Below are 22172 nucleotides of genomic sequence, written 5' to 3' on the forward strand. Positions count from 1 at the left end.
CCTCAAAGTCTCGTTCTCAACCCCTCAAAGTCTCGTTCTCAACCCCTCAAAGTCTCGTTCTTGTCTCGGTCTCAACCCCTCAAAGTCTCGTTCTCAACCCCTCAAAGTCTCGTTCTCAACCCCTCAAAGTCTCGTTCTCAACCCCTCAAAGTCTCGGTCTCAACCCCTCAAAGTCTCGGTCTCAACCCCTCAAAGTCTCGTTCTCAACCCCTCAAAGTCTCGTTCTCAACCCCTCAAAGTCTCGTTCTCAACCCCTCAAAGTCTCGGTCTCAACCGTCTCGGTCTCAACCCCTCAAAGTCTCGTTCTCAACCCCTCAAAGTCTCGTTCTCAACCCCTCAAGTCTCGTTCTCAACCCCTCAAGTCTCGTTCTCAACTTGACTACAACACTGTCTCAGTCATATTTTAGGGTGTGAACTGCCTTTTTATTAACGCCAGTACAAACCTTCTCAGCTCTGCTTTGCAATGAAACAAAGTGACCATTAAAATTCGGATTTAAAAAAACTTTATTGCCTCACAGCCGAGGACAGACACTTACAAACGGAGCATCGTTGTGATGCACAAATACAGTTTCAATCCCACTGGGACTATCCCAGTAAAACATTCATATACAAAGTGTGTAAATGTTGCAATCTCGTTGTATTTACTCTACATTATTAAGCTTATTCAGGACGGATTCTTGTTTTTAGCAACATTTCGGTAAATATTGGAATTTTCCAGGACTATTTCCATGACAGGAAATCATCATAGGATAGTTCCAGGTAGTTCAGGGTTTTCAGGATGCATGTAACACGAATATATGGAAGCCCTGGGAGGCAAGAAGTGAGAAAGAAAAGCATTCTAGTGATCCATTTTCTAAGTCTGCTAAATTCTCTCCGGTGTTTATGACTTAAAAACTGTTGGAAAAAAAAGAGATTCTGCCAGGATAATCTTTATAAGTTCCTTTTTATTATACAGGCAAAATGTAGCCTATATATATATATATATATATATATATATATATATATATATATATATATATATATATATATATATTATATATATATGTATTTTTTGTCAAGTGTTTGTTGTTGTAATACTCATTTCGGCCACAAGATTTCAAACAAACACAGGACTTTCATCCAGGAGAGTGGGGGTTCGAGTCCCGTTTGAAACTTAAAGCAAACGGCGAGTTTTTACATCTGTTTTTCTTGCACTTATTGCCTCTCTGGGCTTCCGTACTTTTGTGTGCGCATTAAGTCCTTCACTAAATCCTTCAAGACAGATTCTCAAATATTCACCATGGTTCCTAAAACAAGACCAAACAACTGTCAGATCTGAGGCCTGTACTACGAAGCAAGGATTGGCGTTAACGAGGTTATGTTGGAGGTTAGAGATCAACCAGTGTAAAAGCACCGCCTAGTGACCAATCAATACTCGGTTGATAACGGCATCACCATTCTTAGAAGATCTGGTAGAGCTCGGTGCGCAGAGAGAGAGAGAGAGAGAGAGAGAGAGAGAGAGAGAGGTGTGCTCATAAAAGTTAAAACATTCAGAGACCGACAACCCCGTTAACATTCCCTGATGGGTATCTTTATTAAAAGATATGGATTTTAAGCGGAGGGAATTACGTAAAGGCTATTTATCGGCTTGTTGAGCCGTGTGATGCCAATGCACACATCGGTTTGAATTATGTTTTTATATTTTTTTATTTGCTCTCACGATTGCTTACCACTGCTAGGGTTGCAACTGAAATAATAGGCTAAAGCAACGACAGTTTATGGAAAGCACAAGTGTAATTCTGGTCAGATCTTGTGCCTGACTGATGGGGAAGTGATATTGGTCAACAAGAGTTGTGATTTAGGCATTTACAGCGTTGTTTTTTTGCTAGCTTTCCTTCCTGTTTTAGGAAGCAGCGACTGTATTGCATTTTGCCTGTAAAACCTTGTCTGTGTAGTTTGCTCTTCTTTAGGGCTGTCCAACGATAAATCTTTTTTTAATCGCGATTAATCGCTGAATTTCTAGAGTTAATCGCGATTAATCGCATATTTTATCACATGATTAAAATTCTATCATTTTGCATTTCAGAACTGTTTTTAAGTACATATTGACAATGGAAAGCAATTCTTACCAGGGTATCTTGATTGGGAATAAAATGAATGCAAAGAAAGTGACTTTATGAACTTGACTTTAAGATTTGTATTTGTTTTTATTTATTTACTTTTAACAAAAGAAAAATGTGTGAATCTGTCATTATTGCATATAGCTGTAGTAATTTTTGTGGGGATTTGGTTTCATCCACAGGTTGGCAAGTAGCACTCGTAGCAGTCTGAGCCGAGTGAAGTCTAAAATAAATTAATAAATGCCGGCATGCGATTAAAAAATGAATGTGTTATGCTCCGCCCTTAATCGCATCGCAATTAATGCTACGATTAACGTTAATGCTGACAGCCCTACTCTTCTTATATAAAATATGCGGCTGTGGTAGATGTTTGCAATTGGTCATAATGTGCAAACATCGCCTCTTTTATGTGAACGTGCGCGCCGCTGCATTGGGAAACCCTGATGGTTGATTTAAATAGTTGTTAACCACCGTCGTGACACATGGTAACTGAAATAAATGGCAGCTATATAACATGTCACAGTATGAGAAATTAGAAAACGTGAGAATACAGAGGAAAAAAACGACAAAACCCAGATGCTATTTTTCCCTTTTGTTGTGTTAAACATATGATCGAAACTTTATCTAACAATATATTAAAAGAGAATCTGTTTGGTGTTCAGATTTAAAACGGAAAAATTTCAGTTTTAAACGTTAAAAAAATTAGAATGTGACGACTGAGTCACAGTGAATAATGCTGTATATAAAATATAAAATATATAATATAGAAACCGAAATGTAATGTTGCAGATGTGTATAATTCAGTATCTTAATCAAGGGCGTAACTTTGGGTTTAACATTGGGGGGGAGGGGTGATATCTCCAACTATCTAGGTAGGTCCCGGGTCTGCATGTATTGACAAAAAGTGACAGAAACATCGGCAAAACGCAAAAATGTCGACAAAGTGAAGAAGTAAGTTACAAATATTTCGGGAAAAAAGCGCCACAAACATTCGAAAAACGTCCCAACAACAATCGTCAAAAACATTGGAAAAAATGCGACTAAAACAGCTAAGATTTCGCACAGGGCACCACATTGGTTCGGGCTGGCTCTGTTTTTAGCATCATAGCAACACTCGCAGAAAGATTATATTGAAATAAAACGTGCAGAAATTCAGACATGGTTACAATCTCACTGCAAAAGCTCAGTTTGGATTTTCATCTCCAGCTGGAGGTCTGAATAAACGTACCTGTGATCCAAAATTGGGGGGAAATTAACTACATCTGCAACCAAGATTTTTCTCTGACGTTAGCATGTAGCTACATGTGGTGTGTATGTAATCTAAGCACTGCTGTAGTGTGCTTCTCCTGAATCTGCACGTCACCAAATAAGCAACAAAAATATCTTAAAAAGTGCCAAAAACGTCAGATAAAAACGGCAAAAACATTGAAAAAAGCTGCGAAAACTGAAAGAAATGTCAGAAAAAGCAGCTACAACCTCAGAGAACGAGGTAAAAAAACGACAAAAACTTCGGAAAAAGCAAAAACACATCAGAAAAAGTGACTACAACCTCAGAAAACGAGGCAAAAACCTAAAAAAAAAAACACAAAAACTTCAGAAAAAGCTAAAAAAGTCAGAAAAGGCGACTACAACCTCAGAAAATGAGGCAAAAAGCTTGAAAAAAAGCGACAAAAACGGCAAGTGTCAAAAATGTCGGAAACACCAAAATCCGTAGAATAAAACGTTGAAAACAGCGACAAAGATCTTTGCGGCTTTGCTCTGCTTTTTAGCGTCATAGCAACACTCGCAAAAGATTAAATTGAAATAAAACGTGCAGAAATTCAGACACGATTACAATCTTAGTGCAAAAGCTCAGTTTGGATTTTTGTCTGCCTGGGGGTCTGAATAAACGTACCTGTGATCCAAAATTGGGGGGAAATTAACTACATCTGCAACCAAGATTACAGATTTCTCTGACGTTAGCATGTAGCTACATGTGGTGTGTATGTAATGTAAGCACTGCTGTAGTGTGCTTCTCCTGAATCTGCACGTCACCAAATAAGCGACAAAAATATCTTAAAAAGTGCCAAAAACGTCAGATAAAAACGGCAAAAACATTGAAAAAAACACAATTCAGAAAAAGCAACAAAAAAAACTTCAAGTGTCTTGCTCTGTTTTTTAGCGTCATAGCAACACTCGCAAAAGATTAAATTGAAATAAAACGTGCAGAAATTCAGACACGATTACAATCTAAGTGCAAAAGCTCATTTTGGATTTTTATCTCCAGCTGGAGGTCTGAACGAACGTAGCGCTGTTCCCGCTCCACAACGTCATCGACGAGCAGCATGAGCAGAATGAAAGAATCTCGGGTTTCCCATCGATGGCCACTCTTCATGGAGTCATTCCTCTTGGCAGCATCATAACCTTTGGGATATATTGACATCATTATTCATATCTGGAGTGTCCAACTCAACTTCACTTAGGGCACAATGAAAATGACAATCACAGTTTATTGACATGCTTTTATTTCATCAAAAGAAAAGTCAAATATCGTTGTCTGGATTACTGCATGTCTTGTATAGTCTTCTCACTTACAGCTCGGTCGACATGAAGCCCCGAAAAAGTAACTTATCCATCAAAGAAAAACGCGACAAAAACATTGGTAAAGGCGCCACAAAATGTCAAAAAGTGGCAGAAACGTCACAAAAAAAAAGCCAAAACACGTCGGCAAAAGGGAATCAAATGTGACTTACAAGTTTGCTAAACCCACCAGACTCCATTTAAAAAAACTATACTTTTAGCGTGTATAGAGCCAGCAATGACTGTTTATTTACATGGAGTCTGGTAGGTTTAGCGAACGCAATTTCACAGATGTTTTTATGCTTAAAAAAAGGATCTTACTCTTTAACAGAAAGGTTTACCTCGTTAGAAATCCTCTCCATAATTTTGTCAGACACTTAGAATAATAATCTGAGTCTGTCAGCGGCAAAACAAGCATTTTTGTGAAGGTAAAAACATTAAATATCTCATTTTTAGGATGGGATTACTTGAAGGTTTCCCTATACAGCATTTGTCTCTCACTTACAGCTCGGTCGACATAAAGCCCTGAATAAGTAACTTATCCATCAAAGAAATAAAGCAACAAAAACATTGGTAAAGGTGCCACAAAATGTCGTAAAAAGTCACCAAAAAAGCCAAAACACGTCGGCAAAAGGGACTCAAACTTGACTTACAGTTTGGTCAACATAAAGCCCTAAAAAAGTTCCTTAGCCATCAAAGAGTTTATTTGATTACATTTTTAAAAGCAGGCTACCACACAGCCGACTCACAGCCTGAATATGAAAATGCTTCCGGGGGATATTTCGGAGTCGGCACATCTGCCAAACCCTGCTCTGAGTGTTGCATAATTGCAGTTTGATGAAACTAAATTTGTGAGGGGCCTGATTTGGCCCGCAGGCCTGGAGTTTGACACGTTTGATTTAAAAGAACAGCCCGGTCTGGTGTAACGTGAACGAAAGAGACGTGGACTTACTGTAGAGTTCAGCCTGGAGTCTAGAAATACGGACGGTCTGGCAAACTCCTCGTCCTCTTGCACACCAGTCTGAAATTACATTCAAAGATCAGCTCGGGTGAGTGATGGATAGATGGATAGATGGATGGATAGATAGATGGATAGATAGATGGATGGATAGATAGATGGATAGATAGATGGATGGATAGATGGATGGATAGATAGATGGATAGATAGATAGATGGATAGATAGATGGATGGATAGATAGATGGATAGATAGATGGATGGATAGATAGATGGATAGATAGATAGATGGATAGATAGATGGATGGATAGATGGATGGTTGGATAGATGGATAGATGGATGGATAGATGGATAGATAGATGGATGGATAGATAGATGGATAGATAGATGGATGGATAGATGGATGGTTGGATAGATGGATAGATGGATGGATAGATGGATGGATAGATGGATAGATGGATGGATAGATGGATAGATGGATAGATGGATGGATAGATATGAGTGCATAAAGTTAGTTGCGTGGATTGTTGCTACGTTTGATTGTTAAATGTTGCCTGCCAGTTAAGAAATTCACAGAAGTAATGGTTTAACAAGATTAGGGCTTCAGTTTGGGTTAGACCAGTGGTTCTCAAATGGGGGTATGTGTCCCCCTAGTGGTACTCTGGAGGACTGCAGGGGGTATGTGTCCCCCTAGGGGTACTCTGGAGGACTGCAGGGGGTACGTGTCCCCCTAGTGGTACTCTGGAGGACTGCAGGGGGTATGTGATATGTTTTGCAAAATGTTTTTCAGTTCCTAGGCTGGAGTTACTTCTACTGGCTTTTTTTCTCCAAGTTTGTGGCTGTTTTCAAAGTTTTTGTCATTTTTTTTTAAGTTTGTCACCTTTTTTTGAAGGTTTTGTCGTTTGTTTTGACCTCTTCTTGCAACAAAAAATGCGGCGATTATGAAATCATGCAAGGCCTGCATATTTTGCACGGAAAAATGCGGCCCCCGCATAAATATGAGGACTTTGGCTGATTCTCATGGAATTATGCGATCGCATAATGGCGTTTTTCTGGAGGGACTGGAACACTAAAACTAACTAACTAACTAAACAAACACACAGGAATACAAACTGGAGACGAAACACAACAATGACCTGACAAAGAACAAAGGGGAAACACAGAGACTAAATCCAGAGGGTAACAAGGTAACAAGAGGCAGGTGACCCAAGGCCTGGGAAACAGGTGAGAAACCTCAGGCGGGAAAACCAAAAAAACTGGAAGTAATACTAGACACGACAAAACCAAAAACCAGACTGCCAAAATAAGACAGGAAACCGAGCAAAATACAAAACAGACCACCACAATAAGACAAAACACAGAACAAAATACCAAACTCATAACATTTTTCATGATCATTTAAATATTTTCCATGTCCAAGGCTGTTTGTTTAGTAAATCTATCGCTGACATCGCTGTGTTTTTACTCTTTATAGAGACTTTTTTTTTTCTACCAAAAATTATTTGCGCTGGTTAGGGGGTACATGGCTTAAAAAACACTGTTCAAAGGGGAAACATTGTTGAAAACAGCTTGAGAACCTCTGGCTTAGATCACCAGTTTGAATCCCCTGAACCCCCACCCACCCCTATCTACAGGCCTGGTACATAAAACTTACTTCTCCCCTGAAGGCTCCAGGTCCAAGTCGAAATCAATCAGCTTTTGATTGTGTTTCATCAGCAGATAAATGGCGGTAGGAAATGGTTTCTCCTCACTGTAAAACAGAGAAAGAAAGTCAGGGAACTGACCCCGAAATGTCAGCTCGGAAGCAATATCCGGTCCCAGTTTTCTAACTTTAAAGGAGCAGGCACTGCAAAAAAAAAAGCTAAATCTTACCAAGTATATTCATCACAGGGATTTCTTTTTAACGATGCATCTTAAATATCTTGTTAAGTGAACGAGTCGGGGTCAGCCCTAAGTTCACACATTTCTAAGAATTTTTTTTTCACTTCAAATTTTTAAGTTTAAGGTTTTATTTCAGTTAGCCTAATAGCTTGTTTGATTTGCATTGAGAGATTATCTTATGGAAAGTACCCCATGCCAATCTCTAGGTATGGTGAAGGGTATGTGATGATGTGGGGGTATGGTGAAGGGTATGTGATGATGCGGAGGTATGGTGAAGGGTATGTGATGATGTGGTGAAGGGTATGTGATGATGTGGTGAAGGGTATGTGATGATGTGGTGAAGGGTATGTGATGATGTGGGGGTATGGTGAAGGGTATGTGATGATGGGGGGGTATGGTGAAGGGTATGTGATGATGTGGGGGGCTATTTTAATTCCAAAGGCCAAGAGAACTTTATCAGGATGCATAGTATCCTGGATCCATGTAATAACTGGCCTTTAAATATAAACATCTGCCTGCCTCTATGGGAATTTAACATAGGGGTCGACTGACTTATGCCCCCTGTATTTTAAGGAAGAACATTTATTTATTTACTATACATTATTCATTCACAAAGAAAATTGGTGTCCTTAAAGGTTGGATTTTTCCTCATTTTTTCCTCATGTTAGTAATTGTTTGTCTTTCGATGTCCTTTTTAGCCTAAATCACTGATTTGTGTGTTTTATTTTTATTTTATCACACTGTGGAAATATGCGGTATGTACAGCCCTTTGATCAGCGCGAGCTGTTTTTAAATGTGCTATAGAAATAAACTCTTTTTTTTTTAATTAAGGCATTAAGATCAATTTCCAAAAGATGATTTTTTTCCATCTTTAGCATTTTCAGCTATCCACGTGTATGCCTACGCTGTATACACCTGATGTAAACATACCCACCACGTGGCCTTGCCACGTTGCGTGTTATCGCAAGAACGCAACGTACTATCGCGAGAACAACGTCACTCGCCTGTTAAAAAAAAAAAAAAAAAAAAAAAAAAAGTTTGGGTTTAGAAAAAGAACACAGGGAAAGGCTTAGTAACAAAACAGTGACAAAAACACGGAAAATAACGACAAAAATATGCATAGGAAAACAATAAATGGTTGGGTTTAGGAAAGAAACATTGAGTAAGGCTTATTAAAAAAAAAAATAGTGTTTTACCCATCCGCCACCCCAACCTACCTCCTTACTCAATCCCCCTAGCCTTTATACTACTCGCTACGGTGGAAATTGACTCGCAATGTAAGTCAATAGCGGCCGATTTACAACTTATCTGTTGTAACAGGAGACTCTGAAACTAGAAAAAAGAACGTTTAAAACCCACCCAGGCTCAGTTACAGCCTGTAGCTTATGGTGCATTCTTTTTGTCCACCGAAGTCGATCTACGAGTCGTTTTCCGGAGTTACGAAACGGAAGTTGCAAAAAGAGCGTAAAATATACGACTCGTCAAGTCGTCTGAACTCAGAGGACCCCGAGTTCACTTTCAAAGATGGCTACGTCGTGCATCACACGTAGTAAACATTGTGGTTTTCTACATTTTTAAGCACTTTTGTCTTTGTTGTAACCAAATGAAGAAGTGGTACACATAGTGCTGTATACTGCTACCTATAGACATGTCTCTACAGTCTTATTAGGAGTTAAACATAGTGCTGTATACTGCTACCTATAGACATGTCTCTACAGTCTTATTAGGAGTTAAACATAGCACTATATACTGTGCTGTATACTGCTAACGTTAACATTTCATGTATCAAACTGTGAAATATATTGGTGTAATATGTCAATAACTGGGTGAATAGAATCCTAAATGTTACTAAAAATGTTACAAAAATCCATCTATTCTCCGACTCGTAGTATCGTGTGACAAAAAGAACGCAACAACCCCGCAGGTTATTGGTTTTTCGACACGGATGTGACGTCACACTCGAGCTACTAGTCGCGATTACACGACAACAAGAACGCACCATTAGTCGGTTGTTAAGTGAGTTCTACATCTTGAAATGTACGTTGTAAATGTTGTATTTGATATGTTTTATCATTGCAATCTTTGTCACTTTGCACGAAGCCGCTGCACAACCCTTTCCCTCGAGATGAACGTACTTCTCTTATGGTGCTCTACACCAGTGGTGGAAGAAGTATTCAGATATTTTACTTAAGTTAAAGGTTTAATACCACACTGTACAAATACTCTGTTACAAGTAAAAGTCTTGCATTGAAACTGTTGCTTAAGTAAAAGTATGTAAGTATCATCAGGGAAATGTACTTAAGTGACTTGACAGCCTATGTATTGTTGGCTGGTTTAATTTATAATCAAACATTGTGTTTTACAAGCTACATGAAGGCAAATCTTAATTTGTAAAGTACCTAGTAACTAAAGCTGGAACAGATGAGTGTAGTGGAGTAACTAAAGTAACTAGTAACTAAAGCTGGAACAGATGAGTGTAGTGGAGTAACTAAAGTAACTAGTAACTAAAGCTGGAACAGATGAATGTAGAGGAGTAACTAAAGTAACTAGTAACTAAAGCTGGAACAGATGAATGTAGAGGAGTAACTAAAGTAACTAGTAACTAAAGCTGGAACAGATGAATGTAGCGGAGTAACTAAAGTAACTAGTAACTAAAGCTGGAACAGATGAATGTAGAGGAGTAACTAAAGTAACTAGTAACTAAAGCTGGAACAGATGAATGTAGAGGAGTAACTAAAGTAACTAGTAACTAAAGCTGGAACAGATGAATGTAGAGGAGTAACTAAAGTAACTAGTAACTAAAGCTGGAACAGATGAATGTAGAGGAGTAACTAAAGTAACTAGTAACTAAAGCTGGAACAGATGAATGTAGCGGAGTAACTAAAGTAACTAGTAACTAAAGCTGGAACAGATGAATGTAGCGGAGTAACTAAAGTAACTAGTAACTAAAGCTGGAACAGATGAATGTAGAGGAGTAACTAAAGTAACTAGTAACTAAAGCTGGAACAGATGAATGTAGTGGAGTAACTAAAGTAACTAGTAACTAAAGCTGGAACAGATGAGTGTAGTGGAGTAACTAAAGTAACTAGTAACTAAAGCTGGAACAGATGAATGTAGAGGAGTAACTAAAGTAACTAGTAACTAAAGCTGGAACAGATGAATGTAGAGGAGTAACTAAAGTAACTAGTAACTAAAGCTGGAACAGATGAATGTAGAGGAGTAACTAAAGTAACTAGTAACTAAAGCTGGAACAGATGAATGTAGAGGAGTAACTAAAGTAACTAGTAACTAAAGCTGGAACAGATGAATGTAGTGGAGTAACTAAAGTAACTAGTAACTAAAGCTGGAACAGATGAATGTAGAGGAGTAACTAAAGTAACTAGTAACTAAAGCTGGAACAGATGAATGTAGAGGAGTAACTAAAGTAACTAGTAACTAAAGCTGGAACAGATGAATGTAGAGGAGTAACTAAAGTAACTAGTAACTAAAGCTGGAACAGATGAATGTAGCGGAGTAACTAAAGTAACTAGTAACTAAAGCTGGAACAGATGAATGTAGAGGAGTAACTAAAGTAACTAGTAACTAAAGCTGGAACAGATGAATGTAGAGGAGTAACTAAAGTAACTAGTAACTAAAGCTGGAACAGATGAATGTAGCGGAGTAACTAAAGTAACTAGTAACTAAAGCTGGAACAGATGAATGTAGCGGAGTAACTAAAGTAACTAGTAACTAAAGCTGGAACAGATGAATGTAGAGGAGTAACTAAAGTAACTAGTAACTAAAGCTGGAACAGATGAATGTAGAGGAGTAACTAAAGTAACTAGTAACTAAAGCTGGAACAGATGAATGTAGCGGAGTAACTAAAGTACCTAGTAACTAAAGCTGGAACAGATGAATGTAGCGGAGTAACTAAAGTAACTAGTAACTAAAGCTGGAACAGATGAATGTAGCGGAGTAACTAAAGTAACTAGTAACTAAAGCTGGAACAGATGAATGTAGCGGAGTAACTAAAGTAACTAGTAACTAAGGCTGGAACAGATGAAGGTAGCGGAGTAACTAAAGTAACTAAAGTAACTAAAGCTGGAACAGATGAATGTAGCGGAGTAACTAGTAACTAAAGCTGGAACAGATGAATGTAGCGGAGTAACTAAAGTAACTAGTAACTAAAGTAACTAGTAACTAAAGCTGGAACAGATGAATGTAGCGGAGTAACTAAATTAACTAGTAACTAAAGCTGGAACAGATGAATGTAGCGGAGTAACTAAATTAACTAGTAACTAAAGCTGGAACAGATGAATGTAGAGGAGTAACTAAAGTAACTAGTAACTAAAGTAACTAGTAACTAAAGCTGGAACAGATGAATGTAGCGGAGTAACTAAAGTAACTAGTAACTAAAGCTGGAACAGATGAATGTAGCGGAGTAACTAAAGTAACTTGTAACTAAAGCTGGAACAGATGAATGTAGCGGAGTAACTAAAGTAACTAGTAACTAAAGCTGTAACAGATGAATGTAGCAGAGTAACTAAAGTAACTAGTAACTAAAGCTGTAACAGATGAATGTAGCGGAAGTAACTAAAGTAACTAGTAACTAAAACTAAAGTAACTAGTAACTAAAGCTGTAACAGATGATGAATGTAACAGAACAGATGAATGTAGCGGAGTAACTAAAGTAACTAGTAACTAAAAAGCTGGAACAGATGAATGTGAACGGAGTAACTAAAGTAACTAGTAACTAAAGCTGGAACAGATGAATGTAGCGGAGTAACTAAAGTAACTAGTAACTAAAGCTGGAACAGATGAATGTAGCGGAGTAACTAAAGTAACTAGTAACTAAAGCTGGAACAGATGAATGTAGCGGAGTAACTAAAGTAACTAGTAACTAAAGCTGGAACAGATGAATGTAGCGGAGTAACTAAAGTAACTAGTAACTAAAGCTGGAACAGATGAATGTAGCGGAGATGAATGTAACTAAAAGCTGGAACAGATGAATGTAGCTAAAGTAACTAGTAACTAAAGCTGGAACAGATGAATGTAGCGGAGTAACTAAAGTAACTAAAGTAACTAAAGCTGGAACAGATGAATGTAGCGGAGTAACTAACTAGTAACTAAAGCTGGAACAGATGAATGTAGCGGAGTAACTAAAGTAACTAGTAACTAAAGCTGTAACAGATGAATGTAATGTAGGAGTAACTAAATTAACTAGTAACTAAAAGCTGGAACAGATGAATGTAGCGGAGTAACTAAATTAACTAGTAACTAAAGCTGGAACAGATGAATGTAGAGGAGTAACTAAAGTAACTAGTAACTAAAGTAACTAGTAACTAAACCAAAGCTGGAACAGATGAATGTAGCGGAGTAACTAAAGTAACTTGTAACTAAAGCTGGAACAGATGAATGTAGCGGTAACTAAAGCTGGAACAGATGAATAAAGTAACTAGTAACTAAAGCTGGAACAGATGAATGTAGCGGAGTAACTAAAGTAACTAGTAACTAAAGCTGGAACAGATGAATGTAGCGGAGTAACTAAAGTAACTAGTAACTAAAGCTGGAACAGATGAATGTAGCGGAGTAACTAAAGTAACTAGTAACTAAAGCTGGAACAGATGAATGTAGCGGAGTAACTAAAGTAACTAGTAACTAAAGCTGGAACAGATGAATGTAGCGGAGTAACTAAAGTAACTAGTAACTAAAGTGGAACAGATAAACTAAAGTAACTAGTAACTAAAGCTGGAACAGATGAAAAAGCTGGAACAGATGAATGTAGAGGAGTAACTAAAGTAACTAGTAACTAAAGCTGTAACAGATGAATGTAGCGGAGTAACTAAAGTAACTAGTAACTAAAGCTGTAACAGATGAATGTAGCGGAGTAACTAAAGTAACTAGTAACTAAAGCTGGAACAGATGAATGTAGCGGAGTAACTAAATTAACTAGTAACTAAAGCTGGAACAGATGAATGTAGAGGAGTAACTAAAGTAACTAGTAACTAAAGCTGGAACAGATGAATGTAGAGGAGTAACTAAAGTAACTAGTAACTAAAGTAACTAGTAACTAAAGCTGGAACAGATGAATGTAGCGGAGTAACTAAAGTAACTTGTAACTAAAGCTGTAACAGATGAATGTAGCGGAGTAACTAAAGTAACTAGTAACTAAAGCTGGAACAGATGAATGTAGCGGAGTAACTAAAGTAACTAGTAACTAAAGCTGGAACAGATGAATGTAGCGGAGTAACTAAAGTAACTAGTAACTAAAGCTGTAACAGATGAATGTAGCGGAGTAACTAAAGTAACTAGTAACTAAAGCTGGAACAGATGAATGTAGCGGAGTAACTAAAGTAACTAGTAACTAAAGCTGGAACAGATGAATGTAGCGGAGTAACTAAAGTAACTAGTAACTAAAGCTGGAACAGATGAATGTAGCGGAGTAACTAAAGTAACTAGTAACTAAAGCTGGAACAGATGAATGTAGCGGAGTAACTAAAGTAACTAGTAACTAAAGCTGGAACAGATGAATGTAGCGGAGTAACTAAAGTAACTAGTAACTAAAGCTGGAACAGATGAATGTAGCGGAGTAAAAAGTCCAATATTTCTCTCTGAAATGTAGCGCAGTAGAAGTAGAAAGTGGCACGAAAAGAAGAGACTCAAGTATAGCACAAGTACCTCAAATTTGTACTTAAAGGAACACGCCGACTTATTGGGAATTTAGCTTCTTCACCGTAACCCCCAGAGTTAGACTAGTCCATACATACCCTTCTCATCTCCGTGCGTGCTGTAACGCTGTCTGATGGCTCCAGCAGCATCAGCCCAGCACAGAACATACAGGTGAATGGTTCCAGTAATCCTACTGCTCCCAATAAGAGACAAAATAACACCAACATGTTCCTATTTACATGTTGTGATTTGTAGAGTCACAGCGTGTACAAAAAACAACATAACATGAGACACAGCAGTCTTCTAACTGTTAAACAAACCGGGAACTATATTCTCAGGCGGAAGAATATAGTACTTAGGCGGAGTGATATGCTTGCAGTAAGCCTGTCTGAGAATATAGTTCCCAGTTTGTTTACTGTTAGAAGATGGCTGTGTCTCATGTTACGTTGTTTTTTGTACACACTGTGACTCTACAAATCACAACATGTAAATAGGAACATGTTGGTGTTGTTTTGTCACTTTTGTCACAATTGGGAGCAGCAGGCTAGTTGGAACCAGTCACCTGCAGGATCTGTGCTAGGCTAGGCTAGTTGGAACCAGTTACCTGCAGGATCTGTGCTAGGCTAAGCTAATGCTGGTCTACACATTACATACTTATCATTCCAATACGCGTCTTGCACACTACTCTGCACATTACTTCCCACTCCATGTGTACTTGTCTTATTTGTATGTTATGTTGATATGTGCCTATATCTATATAGTTGTCTCTATTGTACAGTATGTGTCTATATGACCTTTTGTCTATGTTTACATGTATTTACAGAAAAACATCGGTCTGTACTCAGAACTTTGGTCATTTCTAAAAAATAAAGTCCGGGACATTTTATTTTTACTATATATATTATTATTATTACTCATTAACCTGAAGAGCAGTGAGTTCAACACGTCAAGAATTCAGGGAGTTTGGTGTGTGTGTGTGTGTGTGTGTGTGTGTGTGGTGTGTGTGTGTGTGTGTGTGTGTGTGTGTGTGTGTGTGTGTGTGTGTTTATATTTTAAAATGATGCAATCAGGTAAAAAGTGGAAGCTGCTTCTTCAGCACATTTGGACATGACAAATCTGAGGCTTTTATGTTCCTAACCCTTTTTGTCCCTTATCTCAATGTTTCAGTCGCTTTTTTTTATAATGTTTTTATTTTTATGTTTTTGTGGGGGTTTTTTCCAACGTTGTGGTCACTTTTTTTTCAACATTTGCATCTCTTTTTCTGACGTTTTTGTCACTTTTTCAATGTTTTGGTCGATTTTTCTAGAGTTTTTGAGGCTTTTTTTTTTTTTTTACATTTCCGGCACTTATTTTGACGTCCCATACTTTGATATAATTTTCTTTTTTTTTTAAACAGGGTCAAAATTGACTCCCATTTACATGTCTATTTGTGTGTGTGTGTGTGTGTGTGTGTGTGTGTGTGTGTGTGTGTGCGTGTGTGTGTTTTATATTTTAAAATGATGCAATCAGGTAAAAAGTGGAAGCTGCTTCTTCAGCACATTTGGACATGACAAATCTGAGGCTTTTATTTTCCTAACCCTTTGGTTGTCCCTTATCTCAATGTTTCAGTCGCTTTTTTTTATAATGTTTTTATTTTTATGTTTTTGTGGGTTTTTTTTCCAACGTTGTGGTCACTTTTTTTTTTCAACATTTGTATCGTTTTTGTCACTTTTTCAATGTTTTGGGTGCTTTTTCTGGCGTTTTTTTTTTTTTTTTTTTTACATTTCCGGCGCTTATTTCGACATCCAATACTTTCTGATATAATTTTCTTCTTTTTTTTAAAAACGGGGTCAAATTTGACCCCCGTTTACATGTTGAATGTATAGAGAGTTAACACCTACTGAATTCAAATGCTAACCCTATCCCTAACCCCTAACCCTACTTGGCCAATAGAACTGATTGTGATTGTGCGTTCTCTGAGCCTCGTGTCGTGTGTGTGAAGTCTCTCACTCTGCAGCCGGGAGTCGGAGGCTGATTCGGGGATCCTCGGAGGTCCTGCATCGGCTGCAGGCTGCACACTCTTCCTCCCGCTCGTCCTCGTCCTCACCGAGCCGCATGTTGAGCCTCACGCCAGCAGATCACCTGAATCACAGTCACAGCACAAACAACGGTGTGTCAGTCACAGCAGCGTGGAGGAAGTAGAAGCAGCAGTAAATCCACAGAGCAGAGTGACCCCAGCAACTCTTGCAGCAAAATGTAGTCCGGTGCAGAGTTCAAAACACAACTTTATCGTTATCTTTAGGGCACATGTGTCAAACTCGAGGCCCGAGGGCCAAATCCGGCCCCTCGCTGATTTTGATCCGGCCCGCATATCGATAGATACGTTTTTGTCACTGTTTCTGAAGTTGTTGTTTTTTTTTTTATGTTTTTGACCCCTTTTCTCACATTTCTGGTGCTTTTTTTTCAATGCTTGCTGAGATTTTTCAATGTTTCTGACTCTTCCTATCATGTTTTATCCACTTTTTCCAACGCATCCTTCCAATGCTTTTTTTTTCGACAATTCTGTCGCTTTTTCCAGGGTTTTTGCCACTTTTTTCAAAGGGTTTGTTGCTTTTTTCTATGATTGCTAAGGAACTTTTTTGCCAGCTTTTTGGGGGCTTTATGAGGCTCAAACTGTTGAGAAAGCCATATGAGACATGCTATAGTACAATAGGGCTTGGAAAAATCAGATATCACGCTATTCTTGACCCAATACGTCAATATCGATATTGCGGCGATATTCTAGGGTTGACAATTGGTGCTTTAACAAAATATCTTCACACTTAGATTTTAGATAAATATTCATCAGTAATGTGGATATAATGACTAAGTGGGGACAAGGCAAATAATAGAACAGCTAGAACAGTCTGGTAAGTTCAGAAAAGTACATCACTTTACTGTAATGTAGCCTTTGAAACCGATATCCAAAATCTAAGACTAAGATATCTAGTCTCATATCACGATATATCAATATAACATTGATATATTGCCCAGCCCTAACAGTCGACTTCTTGAACTTTTTTTCTTAAATAAAAGCACGTCAGTAAGCTAAACATGTGTGGCCCTTAGAGAAGTTGAGTTTGACACAGCTGGATTAGTTCATGTTAAACTTGACCAGCCACTCAGTAGATTACCAAATGTACCAACCACCTGCATATGTTTAGTGAGTTAGTTTCTCAAAATAACGAGAAGCTTTTGTCTATATTTTGTGATACTAAGGCCCCCTGCACACTGCCTGCGTGGCGTGAGCGTGGCGTGAGCGTGGCGTGTCAGCTGCGTGGCGTTTTCTATGCCTTTGCACACCAGAAACCTGTGAACAGACCAGGCTGCTGCTGCTGCTCGCCTTGTCTGTACACATGTATGTTTCCCATTTGATAAAATGAAATAATAGCGTCTTCTTCAACTTTATTTTGTCAATATTTTTGTGTTTGTAGGCTACATTTGTTTGCACATATTCTATATATATAGATATATATATATATATTTCCATTCACTTTCCTGAGATAATAAAGTTATAAAGTGTAATATCTGAAAATCGATAATTATTATTATTTATTTTTTTTATTACATTTATATATCTGCATTTATGTCAAAACCTAAAGACTTTCAAACATCAAAATGTCATTGATTAATATGTATTTGTGTCAAAATGACGTATAAACATCTTTTCTTATTCTATGTTGCAGCGCCGCCGCTAGTTAGCTTAGCGTAGTGAATGGAATCCTATGTTGCCGGTTAGCATGTTGTGAGTAAAAGTGAGCCAACAAAAGACAAAAAAACAACCTAATTACTTGCACTGAGACAAAAAATGCATTGGCCCACGGTGGCGTAGCCCTTTAATATAACTCGATGCCACTCAAACTTCATATTAAATATTCCACACTTTGAAGTTTAATTTCTCCCACATTTTTTTTAGCTTTTTTTTCCCCAGGAAAAGAGGTCATTACCTGTTTCTCTCTGCCTCCAAACACACGAAAGTAATCCATGCAGTTTGTTAAAACAGCTTTTTCTTTGTAGGTTACGATGCAATAAGTTGAGTAGTTGCATGTGTGTAGGCCGATCCTTCTTTAAAAACAGTCCATACAACACACACCCTGCACAGAAAAACATTGGTCTGTACTCAGAACTTTGGACCTTTCATTTCTAAAAACAAAGTCCGGGACATTTTATTTCCTCTTGGCAGGATGTCATCACGTAAACACTCATTAACCTGAAGAGCAGTGAGCTCAACACGTCAAGCATTCAGGGAGTTTGGTGTGTGTGTGTGTGTGTTTTGTTTATATTTTAACTCTAATGTTGTCCAGGGGTCAAATTTGACCCATTTTCAAAGTTGTTTTATATTAGAAAATATTGTTTGTTGTTGAAATAAGTGCCGAAAATGGAAGACATTAAAAAAAGTGACAAAACTTCAGACAAAATGTCAGATAAAGCCATATCGATTTTGAAATAAGTGACCAGGGACAACAAAAGTGTTTGTTTTCATGGTAGACGGGGAGACAACACAAGGGTTAAAAATTATGCAATCAGGTAAAAAAGTGGAAGCTGCTTCTTCAGCATCATGACAAATCTGAGGCTTTTATTTTCTTAAGGTCTTCACCTGGTTCAGCAGAGTTCAGCTGGCGGCTTTTAACGTGAATATATATATATATATATATATATATATATATATATACTGTATATATATATAATATCTCTAGAGACACCCTACAAGCCTGTGCCTCTTGTATTTGATTTATATTTGACCCCCAAAACTCTTTCTTTAGACATTTAATTGCAGGGAACAAACATTAAACCTAACTAGACTCTAAACCCACCAGACTCCATTTAAACAAACAATACTTTTATCAGGGCTCGACATCAAGGCTTGTCCGCTTGTCCGGGACAAGTGGATTTTTTGTAGGACAAGTGGAAGAGAAATTTACTTGCCCCACTGGACAAGTTAAAACTCAAACAAAACAAAATGCCACTCATTTTGTCAATGTTACAGAATTGAAACAAATACATATTTTACCCCACAATCCCGGGCAGCGGGTCGGCGGGCCGCTAACGTTAGACCCAGCCCGCTGTTCAGCGTATTCTCCGAAAGCGAAGCAGCATGAAAGCACGGCGAGCTAGCCGGTGTTAGCTTGCTAACTCCACCTTAACGTTACCTCCTCGCCACATCGTTCACAGAAAACAAGCTGAAAACAGAAGTCACTCGTGGCGATAGCAATGTGCTTTGTGTGGATGAAGCATTATATACGTTATTATGTGCCACTCATTCCGTTTCTGTTACAGATTTTACTTTACCGATTTGAAACAAATACATTAACTAACGTTAGACCCAGCAGCAGCGGGAGAGCGGACCGCTGACGTTAGACCCAGCCCACTGTTCAGCTCCTTCTCTGTAAGCGATACAGCATGAAAGAACCGCGGAACCAGCAAGCCAGGCAGCCGGTGTTAGTTAGCTAACGTTAGCATGCTAACTACACTTTAACGTTACCCCGTCGCCACATCGTTCCCAGAAAACGAGCCTAATAAAGCTGTCACTCGTGGCGATAGAAGTGTGCTTTGTGCGGATGAAGCATGAAGTTAATTTGACTGTTGACGGCTGGCTCTCTGCCTCGTAACGTTACTAGCTGCTCCGCTACTCGTTTGTAGCGGATTAAATATCAGGTAATAATCAACTGTAAAGTAGCTACACCTTTTTAAAGGATCCCTTGGTAAGTGAAATTGTAGAAAGAAAAAAAAAACACGCTGACACCAACATTTAGTGGCAAAATCCATTGTTATGTCTACAAAATTATTTTAGATATAGTAGAAGTTCAAGTCACCACTACCTCTGGTCAAAATATTGAATTAGTATCTCAGAATATAAACAAAGAATATCAAAGTAATGAGAAACTATAAAATATTGACTTAATCTCAATATATTGGCTTAGTATCGTAATATATTGACTTAGTAACTCAACATATTGGTTCAGTATCTCAATATATTGACTTAGTAACTCAGAATATCTCAATATATTGACATAGTAACTTAGAATATTGACTAGGAATCTGAAAGTAATGAGAAACTTTAAAATATTCACTTAGAATCTCAATATATTAACTTCTGCACACCGGCGTGCAAAGTATTGTATTATGAGTCTGGAGATCCTTTTTTCTTGTTGAAGGGGAAATCTATTCTTGGGACACATTTGTTTCTACTGTTTAAACTGAATTGTATTAATGTTGATAGTGTTTGGATGCTTTCAATGGTTTCTTCAAATTCTGCATTAGCAAAACACAAAAGAAATTATAAAATGATGAATCTTTACCCGGACAAGTGACTTTTGTTCATGGACAAGTGAAACGTAAATGTACTTGTCCGAAGGACAAGTGCCTCAAAAAGTTAATGTCAAGCCCTGCTTTTAGTGTGTATAGAGCCAACATATTGTCACATGTAAATCAGTAACACACACACACACACACACACACACACAGACATACACACACACACACACACACACACAGATACACACACAAACAGACACACACAGACAGACATACACACACACACACACACACACACACACACACACACACACACACAGACACAGATACACACACACAGAGACACACACACAGACAGAGACATACACACACACACACAGACACACACACACACACACACACACACACACACACACACACACACACACACACACACACACACACAGACACAGATACACACACACAGAGACACACACACAGACAGAGACATACACACACACACAGAGACACACACACAAACACACACACACACACAGACAGAGAGAGACATACACACAAACACAGAGACACTCACACACACAGACACAGACACACACAAACACATACACACACACACACACACACACAGAGACACACACAGAGACACACACACACACACACACACACTAACAGACACACACACACACACAGACAGAGACATACATACACACACACAGAGACACTCACACACACAGACACACACACACACAAACACACAGACACACACACACACACACACACACACACACACACACACACACACACACAGATACACACACACACACAGACACACACAGACAGAGACACACACATACAGAGACACAGACACACACACACACACACGATCAGCACTCACCCTCTGCTGTAGTTTGGACTCTTCTCTTCTCCTCCGTCATCGCAGACTGAAATGAGAACGCTGTTTGTTCTCCGTTTCTTCTCTCCTCCGCTGGATCAAACCGGTTCTTTCAGACGTGACATTTTGTTGACCGTACGCCAGATTAGATTAGTCCTGTTGATGCCACACCTCCAACATCTGATCGGAGCTCAGCCAACCTTCCTAAGAGTACACACTCTCTGTTAGAAAACACTTGATTGGCCCCGCCTTCCAATAAGACTCTCATGTTTACCTTTGTGTGTATATTGTTGGATGAAATCTGTGTTTTGTATTATTTTGTCTGTATTTTATTACAGTCTAGGGCACATGTGCCAAACACAAGGCCCGCGGGCCCGAATCTGTCCCCTCGCATTTGTTGACACGGGGAACTTGTTCATTCAAACGGGAATTACACGACACTCAAAGCAGAATTTGTCAGATTTACAGACTTTGAGACTGAAAACTTCCCCCGAGAAGCAGCAGAGAGTTTTTATTATTCAGGTTGTGAAACAGGTGTGCTGCATTTGCTAAATTCTATGATGGCTAATGAACTTTTTTTTGCTGACTTGCATAGGGTTTATGTCGACAAAAATGTGACAAAATGCGACAAAAATGTCAAAGACGTGACAGATTTCTTTTTCTTTTAGAAAAAGTGATAAAAACTGATAGGTTGGATATTTCTGCCTACATGTTTCAAGTGTATTTTATGTGTTTTATGTAGGGTACTACACAAGAAGGTTAGTCTGGGGACAACCTTCATCCACAGGAATATGTAGAATCTATTATGAGTTTGGGTGCAACTTTCACACAGAGGAATTGGAGCCAGGAATGTGGGAATCTAT

General features: G+C 38.4%; 1 long non-coding RNA gene across 1 annotated transcript; it reads right to left on the minus strand.

The window, feature by feature from the left end:
* Positions 1-3786: 3786 nt before the first annotated feature.
* On the minus strand, positions 3787-21508 carry LOC114549547 (uncharacterized). Its single transcript, XR_003691565.1, has 5 exons — positions 21313-21508; positions 16134-16265; positions 7270-7365; positions 5611-5679; positions 3787-4502 (listed from the first exon to the last, which is right to left on the minus strand). It is a non-coding gene; the product is annotated as an uncharacterized LOC114549547 (long non-coding RNA).
* Positions 21509-22172: the final 664 nt, after the last annotated feature.

This window comes from Perca flavescens, chromosome 22, assembly GCF_004354835.1.
Source record: "Perca flavescens isolate YP-PL-M2 chromosome 22, PFLA_1.0, whole genome shotgun sequence".
Classification (NCBI taxonomy): Eukaryota; Metazoa; Chordata; class Actinopteri; order Perciformes; family Percidae; genus Perca; species Perca flavescens.